Source organism: Hippopotamus amphibius, chromosome 2, assembly GCF_030028045.1.
Source record: "Hippopotamus amphibius kiboko isolate mHipAmp2 chromosome 2, mHipAmp2.hap2, whole genome shotgun sequence".
In the NCBI taxonomy this organism is placed as follows: Eukaryota; Metazoa; Chordata; class Mammalia; order Artiodactyla; family Hippopotamidae; genus Hippopotamus; species Hippopotamus amphibius.
Genome location: NC_080187.1, coordinates 73,001,543 through 73,012,764, shown reverse-complemented (window position 1 = coordinate 73,012,764; position 11,222 = coordinate 73,001,543). Strand labels below are relative to the sequence as shown.

At 35.0% G+C, this 11,222-nt stretch overlaps 1 protein-coding gene across 1 annotated transcript in view; it reads left to right on the top strand.

Annotated features, from left to right (window-relative positions):
* The first annotated feature begins 797 nt into the window (after positions 1-797).
* ACO1 (aconitase 1) overlaps positions 798-11,222 on the top strand; it is a 132,629-nt gene continuing 122,204 nt past the window's right edge. The window contains exon 1 of the mRNA XM_057720323.1: positions 798-867. The gene's annotated coding sequence lies outside the window, so the exon portion shown is untranslated. The remainder of the gene's footprint in view (positions 868-11,222) is intronic.

The following is an 11,222-nucleotide window of genomic DNA, read 5'->3' as shown; positions in this document are numbered from 1 at the left end:
CTACATGTAAGGCCAGATACTATCAAACTCCTAGAGGAAAACATAGGCAGAACACTCTATGACATCCATCAAAGCAAGATCCTTTTGGACCCACCCCCTAGAATCATGGAAATAAAACCAAGAATAAACAAATGGGACCTCATGAAACTTAAAAGCTTTTGCACAGCAAAAGAGACCATAAACAAGACTAAAAGGCAACCCTCAGAATGGGAAAAAATAATTGCCTATGAAACAATGGACAAAGGATTAACCTCCAAAATATACAAGCAGCTCATGCAGCTTCATACCAAAAAAGCAAATAACCCAATCCACAAATGGGCAGAAGACCTAAACAGACATTTCTCCAAAGAAGACATACAGATGGCCAACAAACACATGAAAAGATGCTCAACATCACTCATCATCAGAGAAATGCAAGTCAAAGCCACAATGAGGTATCACCTCACACCAATCAGAATGGCCATCATCACAAAATCTGGAAACAACAAATGTTGGAGAGGGTGTGGAGAAAAGGGAACTCTCTTGCACTGTTGGTGGGACTGTAAGTTGGTACAGCCACTATGGAAAACAATTTGGAAGTTCCTTAAAAAACTACAAATAGAATTTCCATATGATCCAGTCATCCCACTCCTGGGCATATACCCAAAGAAAACCATAATCCCAAAAGAATCTTGTACCATAATGTTTATTGCAGCACTCTTTACAATAGCCAGGACATGGAAGCAACCTAAATGCCCATCAACAAATGAATGGATAAAGAAGATGTGGCATATATACACAATGGAATATTACTCAGCTATAAAAAGGGATGAGATGGAGCTATATGTAATGAGGTGGATGGAACTACAATCTGTCATACAGAGTGAAGTAAGTCAGAAAGAGAAGGACAAATATTGTATGCTAACTCACATATATGGAATCTAAAAATGGTACTGATGAACTCAGTGACAAGAACAAGGACGCAGATACAGAGAATGGACTGGAGAACTCAAGGTATGGGAGGGGGCGGGGGTTAAGGGGAAACTGAGACGAAGCGAGAGAGTAGCACAGACATATATATAGTACCAACTGTAAAATAGGTAGTCAGTGGGAAGTTGTTGTATAACAAAGGGAGTCCAACTTGAGGATGGAAGAAGACTTAGAGGACTGGGATGGGGAGGGTGGGGGGGACTCGAGGTGGGGGAGTCAAGGAAGGGAGGGAATACGGGGATATGTGTATAAAAACAGTTGATTGAACTTGGTGTACCCCCAAAAAAATAATAAAAAAATAAAATAAAATAAAAAAAAGAAATACAGATGATTCAAAAATCACACACACACACACACACACACACACACACACACAATATATATATATGTATACATCCATCCAAAAGCAGCAGAATACACATTCTTTTCAAGTGCACATGCAATATTCTTCAGGATAGATCACATGCTAGGACACAAAACAAGCCTTGGTAAATTTAAGTAAATTGAAGTCATATCAAGCATCTTTTCTGACCACAACAATATGATACTAGAAATCAACTACAAGGGAAAAACTGCAAAAAAAAAATAAATATATATATAAATAAATATATATATAAATAAATAAAATAAACATATATATAAATAAATAAAATAAACACGTGGAGGTTAAACAATATGTTACTGAACAACCAACGGACCACTAAAGAAATCAAAGAATAAATCAAAAAATACCTACAGACAAATGAAAACAAAGACACTATGATCCAAAATCTATGGAACTCAATGAAAGCAGTTTTAAGAGGGATGTTTATAGCAATACAAGCTTACCTCAGGAAACAAGAAAAATCTCAAATAAACAACCTAACCTTACACCTAAAGGAACTAGAGAAAAAAAGAACAAACAAAACCTAAAGTTAGTAGAAGGAAAGAAATCATAAAGATCATAGCAGAAATAAATGAAATAGAGACTAAAAAAAAAAAGAAAATATCAATGAAACTAAGAGTTGGTTCTTTGAAAAGATAAACAAAATTGATAAGCCTATAGCCAGACTCATCAAGAAAAAAAGAGAGAGGGCCAAAATCAATAAAATCAGAAATGAAAAAGAAGTTACAACTGACATCACAGAAAAACAAAGAATCATAAGAGACTACTATGAACAACTATATGCCAATAAAATGGACAACCTAGGAGAAATGGACAAATTTCTACAAATGTACAATCTCCCAAGACTAAACCAGGAAGAAATAGAAAATATGTACAGACCAATTACCAGGAATAAAATTGAATCAAAAACCAAAAATTCCCAACAAACAAAAGTCCAGGGCCAGATGGCTTCACAGGTGAATTTTGTCATTCTTTAGAGAAGCATTAACACCTATTCTTCTGAACTAATCCAAAAAATTGCAGAGGAAGAAATACTTCTGAACTCATTCTAAAATGACATCATCACCCTGATACCAAAATCAGACAAAGATACCACAAAAAAAAAATATAGATCAATATCACTGATGAACATAAATGCAAAAATCCTAAACAAAATATTAGCAAATGAAACTCAACAATACATCAAAAAGATCATATACCACGATCAAGTGGGATTTATTCCAGGGATGTAAGGATGGTTCAATAACCACAAATCAATGTGACATACCACATTAACAAATTGAAGAATAAAAACCATATAATCATCTCAATGGATGCAGAAAAGCCTTTTGACAAAATTCAACATTCACTTATGATTAAAAACTCTCAACAAAGTAGGTACAGAAACAACATACCTCAACATGATACAGGCCATATATGATAAACCCACATCTAACATCATAATCAGTGGTGAAAAGCTGAAAGCATTCCAAGATCAGGAACAAGACAAGGATGCTCATTCTCATTACTTTATTCAACATAGTATTGGAAATCCTAGCCCTAGAAATCAGACAAGGAAAATAAATAGAAGAAATCCAGATTGGAAAAGAAGTAAAACTGTCACTGTTTGCAGATGACATGATACTATACATAGAAGATCCTAGAGACTCCACCAAAAAACTACTAAAGCTCACCAATGAATTCAGTAAAGTTGCAGGATACAAAATTAGTATACAGAAATCTGTTGCATTTCTATACACTAAAAATATCAGAAGGAGAAATTAAGGAAACAGTCACATTTATATCACATTAAAAGAAAAAAAAAAAAAAAACCTGGGGATGAACCTAAGAAGATAAAAAACCTATACTCAGAAAAGTATAAGACACTGATGAAAGAGATTAAAGATGATACAAAGCAATGGAAAGATAAACCATGTTCATGGATTGAAAGAATTAATATTGTTAAAATGACCATACCACTCAAGGCAATCTACAGATTCATTGCCATCCCTATCAAAACACCCATGACATTTTTCACAGAACTAGAACAAATAATTTCATAATTTGTATGGAAATAAAACAGACCCTGAATAGCCAAAACAATCTTGAGAAAGAAGAATGGAGCTGGAAGAATCAAGCTCCCTGACCATACTAATCAAAACAGTATGGTACTGGTATAAAAATAGACACATAGATCAACAAAATAGAATAGAGAGCCCAGAAATAAACCCACTCACTCATGGTCAATTAATCTAAGACAAGAAAGGAAAGAATATACAATGGAGAAGACAAAGTCTCTTCAGTAAGCGGTGTTGGGAAAATTGGACAGCTACGTGTAAAAGAATGAAATTAGAACAATTTCTCACACCACACACAAAAATAAACTCAAAATGGATTAAGGAACAGAAACCATAAAGCTCCTACATGAAAACATAGGCAGAGTTGACATAAATCAGAGCAATATTTTTTTTTTGATCTGTCTCCTAAGGCAAAAGAAACAAAAACAAAAATAAACAAATGGGACCTTTTGCAGAGCAAAGGAAACCATCAACAAAACAGAAAGACAACCTACTGAATGGGAGAAAATATTTGCAAATTATATGGCTGATAAGGTGTTAATATCCAATATATATAACCAGCTCATATAACTCAATACAAAAAAACAAACAACCTTATTAAAAAGTGGGTAGAAGACTTTAATAGACATTTTCCAAAGAAGACATAGAGATGGTCAAAGGGCACCTGAAAAGATGCTCAACATTGCTAATCATCATAGAAATGCAAATCAAAACCACAAGGAGCTATCACCTCAAACCCACTAGAATGGCTATCTTCAAAACAACCACAAACAACAAATGTCAGCGAGGATGTAGAGAAATGGGAACCTCTGTACACTGTTGGTAGGAATATAAATTGGTACAGCAGCTGTGGAAAACAGTATGGGTTGTCCTCAGAAAACTAAAACTAGAACTACCATATGATCCTGCAATTCCACTTGGAAGAAAACAAAAATACTAATTTGAAACGATACATGCACCCCAATGTTCATAGCAGCAATATTTACAACAGCCAAGACATGGAAGCTACCTAAGTGTCCATCAATAAAAAGTGGATAAAGAAACTTTGGTATATACATACAATGGAATATTACTCAGCTGTAAAAAAAGAATGAAATTTTACCATTTGCAACAGCCTGGATGGACCTGGAGGATATTATGCTTAGTGAAATAAATGAGACAGAGAAAGAAAAATACTAAATATTATCACTTATATGTGGAATCTAAAAAAAAAAAATAGTGAATATAACAAAAAAATTATATATATATATTTACATATATATACTCATATATATATATATATATATATACACACACACATACATATACACACACACATACATACATACACACACAGTGGGATATTCAGCCACAGAAAAAAAGAAAATTCTGCCATTTGCAACAACATGGATGAAAGTTAAGGGCATTCTGCTAAGTGATATACACCAGAGAGAAAGACATAATGTACGGTATCACTTCTAAGTGAAACTTAAAAGAAAAGTCAGTTTCATAGAAACAGGGAATAGCATGGTGATTGCCAATGGCTTGGGGAAGAGGGAAATGGGGAGATATCGGTCAAGAAGTACAAACTTTGGTGATTGCAATTCATAATACAAGATCATATACTTGAAAGTTGCTGTGAATAGACCTTCACTGTTCGCACCACACACACAAAAAAAGTTAACTAGGTGAGGTGATGGATGTATTAGTTATCTTGATCCTGGTAATCATTCCGCAAAGCATATATAAAAAAAACCATTACATTGTACATATGTGTATGTAAAATCATTACATTGTACACTTTAAATATATGCAATTATATTTTTCAATTACTTCTCAATAAAAATGGAAAAAAATACTTCTATCATTCAGTTGATATTTATTATATACATACTTTGGGCCAGATCCTGGCTATAGCTTCAAGAAATGAGGACTAGAGGACTTCCCTGGTTGCATAGTGGTTAAGACTCCGCACTCCCAATGCAGGGGGCCCAGGTTCAATCCCCAGTCAGGGAACTAGATCCCACGTGCATGCCGCAACTAAGAGTTCCCACGCCACAACTAAGGAGCCTGTGGGCTGCAACTAAAGAGCTGGTGTAACCAAATTAAATAAATAAATAAATAGATTTTTTTTTTTTAATAAAATAGGGACTAACCCTGGTGGCACAGTGGTTAAGAATCCACCTGCCAATGCAGGGGACACGGGTTCAATCCCTGCTCCAAGAAGATCCCACATGCCACAGAGCAACTAAGCCCGTGCACCACAACTACTGAAGCCCACATGCTCTAGGGCCTTTGTGCTGCAACTACTGAGCCCATGTGCTGCAACTACTGAAGCCCACATGCCTAGAGCCCATGCTCCACAACAAGAGAAGCCACCACAATGAGAAGCCTGCACACCGCAACGAAGAGTAGCCCCCGCTTACCACAACTAGAGAAAGCCGATATGCAAGCAACGAAGACCCAATGCAGCCAATAAATAAATAAATAAATATTTTAAAAAATAAATACATACATAAATAATAAAATAAAATAAAATATGAGTAGATGGACCACTTCATGATTCTTCCTTTAAAAAAAAAAAAGAAATGAGGACTAGTGGAAGAAACAAAATCACAAATGAGTGAAAGAACTGATAAATAAACAAGCTATTAAATCTAATGTATTATGTTAAAATAAGTGAGTAAAATGAGCTCTGGCTGAGAAAAGGTGAGGCAACTGCCTGAGGAAGAAAAAACCCTGAGTTATAGCAAGTAGTAGCGTAGCTCAGGTGGGAAGACCTTCTTCCTTAAAAATTCCTTCTAGACATTATATGTATCATTTCTGGTACATAATATTTTAAATGTTGTCATACAGATGGAGACTAGAATACTGCTTCCAAAAGCTGGCCAACCATTGAGTAGAAGCCAAACAGAACTTTAATCAACACTTCATGCCAGTCAAGGAAAAGACTCTTAACAACCCTGGGCTGGATCCAAACTTTGTGATGAGTGTGTGAATGATGAATTCAAATAAAACCCAGTGAAGGACTTTCCGCTTTTCAGAAGCAGCCTTTAAACAGAGTTAGGAGGACTTGCTGAACATTTTTCAGTAAATGGTACTACCATTTTTGTAAGCCTTCTAAAACCAGGAGAAACAAGCTTAACTTGGAAATAATGCAGGCATATTAATAACCAAAATTTCAATGTACCTCAGGAATTTAACCACAAAATTTTAGTGTAAATTGAGGAAAGGCACGAAGCTACAATCAGCAAGCCTCTCAAGCATAGAGCAGTAAATATAGCCAAAAACATTCAAAGAAAACAGAGCAAAACTAAATTGAATAACAAGGAATTTAAAACGCTGCCAAAATGCAAAATTAAGCTTTCTTGTTCTCACATTTTGCAGTTAATTTACCCCATTATAATCCTTTGACCTATTATTTACCATCAATTTTACTGTCAGGATTTTAGCTGTTCTGTTAATATGCCCTCAGTTGTAGATATGTGAGCCTCAGGGTATAAATGACCTTCTGAGCAAAGAAAAAGAACCCACTGAACCCAAAGCAATGCACACCTGGCACCCCTGCAATTCCTCCTGGCATCTGGAAGTACTTGTGTGTGAATAATTCTGCCTTGAGCCATTGTTCAAGCAACAAATAGCAAAATGTACTGATAGGTGTTGAAGGATATTTAATGAGACTCTACTATGATATGTCTTTGCTTTAAGGTTCAACATTGTGTGACTTTGGCAAATCACTTAACCTTTTTTTAAGCCCATAAAATGTGTATTACCAAAACACTTAGTCTCAAGAGTTGTGAAAATTAAATGAGATAATGCATGCTAAAAATATCTTAACATATAGTACAATATTATTAGTGGTAGTACAAAATGATCATTGTTATTATTCTTATGGTTATTTACATATTATGTTTACAAAACAATTTCCAGTCTTCTGATTTGTCACAGCAACTTCTTGTTGAAATATCCAGAGAAATACAGTCATTCAGACCTTACTTTGCCCAAATCCAAACCTCAAAAAATATAATTCTCTCCTCACATGCAGTTAGTTTTCAATAGTACATGGTATTTAAAGCCTATCTAATATTTCTTGTTCCTGTTCTTAAGTGTATTAACCTCAATAACATTGACGAAATGCAAGTGAAAACACAGATTTATAGCCTGTAGAAATATATATTTTTATATAATGTAAATGTTTTGCATGTATATATTAAAATGTGTTCCTTAGGAATAATTTTTTTGCTTTGATGAATTAAGGAGAAAAAAAAACAGAAGGAAAAAAGATGCGTCAAAACCATAGACACCAGACCATCTCTGAGGTACAATATAACTATCTGCTCAGACCCATATTGACACTGCCTTCCCTCCAGGACAGTAGGACAGATTGTTTTGGAAGGATAAGGACCTTTGGCTACAGATTCTGTCTCAGGTGATGGCTGCAGTGGTAGCAGGTAGACTATATTGATGGCGGGGCAAGTAATAGAGAACTCCGTTTTACTCATAAAGATGATGACACCCTTCCTGGTTCTTCCCTGCAGCCTTCTGTAATGTGGAACATAGCAGAAGGTCTGTGATTCCAGACCACTAAAATGAGTGAGGGAATGAGGCATCCTGCAAATAGCATCAAATTGTTGAATCAAAGTTTACAGAAGGCCTTATAGGAACCTTATGTCAAAGAAGGCACAAGCATCTCAGTTATAATAAGAAGAGGTTATATTCCAAAGCAAATCAAATAATGAAATTTGTCTCAATAGTGTTTTTGAGGAACAATCAAAATGGAATATATGTTCGGGAAATAATTAAAATTCCTGAACAAAGGCTCTACGAACTTCATTCGTCACTGTGTTTTTCCATCTAGATTCTCAACCCAGGAAGACAGGGGAAGACCAAAAACACAGAGGAAGTGCAACTGTTTAATTGCAGCATTCTGTGTTCAATGCAAGTCTGAAAGCCTGGAAGTATAATCTGCATCTCCTGTACAGTTCCACCTGGGTCAGCTTTCTGTCTGGCTTGGCAAATGAATTTAACCTGAAGAAATGCACTTGCTTACTATTCTCTTAGACAAACGGATTGTTGGTGTGCTTTGGCATTCTGGAATAGTAATCCTCATTATTTTCTCTGTTGTTATCCAACAACTTTGACATCTTCCTGTCAGTAGCGTTATGCATGTAATTCATCAAAGCTTTAGTTCCAACATAAACTCCTCAAACGCACCTTGTTTGTGAAGTATCCTCACTGGCTTTCTTCTGTTATATCCCTTCGAGTTAACTTCTAGCTGACAGACCAAGATTTTTTTTTCTTTTCTGTAACCATTAATCTTCACTGAAAAGCTGTTCAAATGCCTTCCAACAGCTTCAGGGGCAGAGCCTCCTGCTGGCACTAGTAACTCTCATAAATATTATTGGGATTGTGCATGTACATCAGGGAGAGATTTTTAACCCCAGAGAACATGAAGGGAACACCAGCAGTCTCATTCTTACCGAGTTTGAGTTGTGCAACTGAGAACAAGCGATAATGCATGCAGGAAATTAGTTAGCAATTGAAAGGACAAACAGGTGTTCCGCACAGACTCTACTTCTAGGGAGCAGTAACAACATCACACTTTATTGTGTATTATTGTTCCTTATTATTACATCTTATCTCCTCCAATAAATACTAAATTCTCTGCAAGAAGCAACTTTGTATTATTCATAAAGTGTTTGGCAGATAGGCATTCAGAAGATGTTTGTTGAATAAATGAATGCATGAGTGGATAAATGGGTAGATAGCTGGGGAGATGGGTGAATTGCTTGTGAAATAAAGCTTATGTTATTCACATGTTAAAAAAAGCCCCTGGTAAGAACATACCCCCCATATCAAGATGAGCAAAATATTCCACGTCTTTTTTAAAAGAAAGATCACATTATTTGTGTATATGTTTACGCTTCAAAGTCACCCACATGATTTTTGCAGCTGCTATTTCAAAAACTAAAAGCACCACTGCAGTTTGAAAAAATCTTGCTGTTAGTTGTCTGGACATGTGTTGAGCCTTAGGAGCATTTTCTGAAGACATACTGCCCATAGAAATTAGTGAGGAAAGATCGTGAGGGAAAAAAAGAAATATTCTTAACAAATTAGGTCAAAAAGAACCTACAACATACTCCTTTAAAAATTATACTCGAGTTGATGCCCAGAACATTTGTTTAAGCATTAGAGGAGGGATAAAGCTCTTGTGACAAAGAAATTATGAATTTAGAGCTATGGAATTAGGTTTACCACCTTTAAGTGTTCTTGTGAGAATAAAACTCTAACAAAGAGAGTGCCAGAATGTTTCTCCTGTTTTATTATTTCAATTTTACTCCCCAAAACCTGGCCAATTTGCTGGTCTGTGATGTTTCTCTATAAACTTACATAGTGATAAGCAACTCTGAGCACAGCTTAAAACCCTGTGCAAAATTTAGCTTCTGCCCCAGACATTGGAACTATTTGGCAGAGAATTTAAAATAATTTTGATTAATAGGTTAAAAATTCTAATTTAAAAGGTAGAAGACATCCAAGATCAGAGGGGTAATTTCATCAGAGAGAGACTAGAAATAAAACAGTAACAGAGATAAAGAATGCCTTCAACTGCTCATCAATAGACTTGACACTTGAAAGAACAAATAGACTTGAAGAAAAGTCAATAGCAATTACTCAAACTGAAATCCAACAAGGAAAAAGGAATGAAAAAAAATTTTTAATAGAACATCGAAGAGCTGTTGAACAAAATACCAGAGGACAAGAGAGAAAAAAAGAGCCAGGAGAATATACTTGAAGAAATAAAGGATGAGAATTTTCCAAATTAATGATAGTTATGAGGCAATAAATCCAAGAAGTCCAGAGAACAGCAAGCATGATACGCTTAAAAAATATATATATAGACCTATCATATTCAAACTGCTAAGAACAAAGACAATGAGAAATTATTGAAAAGAAGCATTATATACAGAGGACTGAAGACAAGAATTGCAGCAACTTTATCAGAAACATCCAAGCTAGAAGACAAGACCATTTAAATGTTGAAAGAAAAACTGTCAACCTAGAATTCTTTTTTTAAAATATTGAATTCATTTATTGATTCAGCAAATATTCTTCATAGTAATAAGCCTCCCCACTTTTAATGTGGATTCACCTTACAGTTTTTTAATTGAATGAAAGGTTCTTTAAATTCTACAGTGCTTTACAATTTTCAAAAGTTTCACACATGATTTCATATAATCCCATAATAACTTTATTTTTATCTCTTACCCCTATATTACCCCTCCCTCTTCCCTCTCCTCATTGGTAACCACTAGTTTGTTCTCTATATCTGTTGAGTCTGCTTCTCTTTGTTATATTCACTAGTTTGTTGTATTTTTTAGATTCCACATATAAGTGATACACAGTATTTGTCTTTGTCTGACATTTCACTTAGCATAATGCTTTCCAACTCCATCCACGTTACTGCAAATGGCAAAACTTCACTCTTTTTTATGGCTGAGTAGCATTCCATATATATACACACACCACATTTTCTTTATCCATTCATCTATTGATGAACCCTTAGGTTGTTTCCATACATTGACAATTGTAAATAGCTCTGCTATGAACATTGCAGTGCATGTATCTTTTCAAATTAGTGTTTTTGTTTTTTTCAGATACATACCCAGGAGTGGAACTGCTGTCAATCCAGAATTCTTTATTCAGCAAAAATATCTTTCAAAAATGAAGGAAAAATAAATACCTTCAGACCAAAATGAAGGAAATTTATTGCCAATATACCTACTCTACAAAAGATGTTAAATTTCTTCAGGCAGAAATAATATATCAGACTG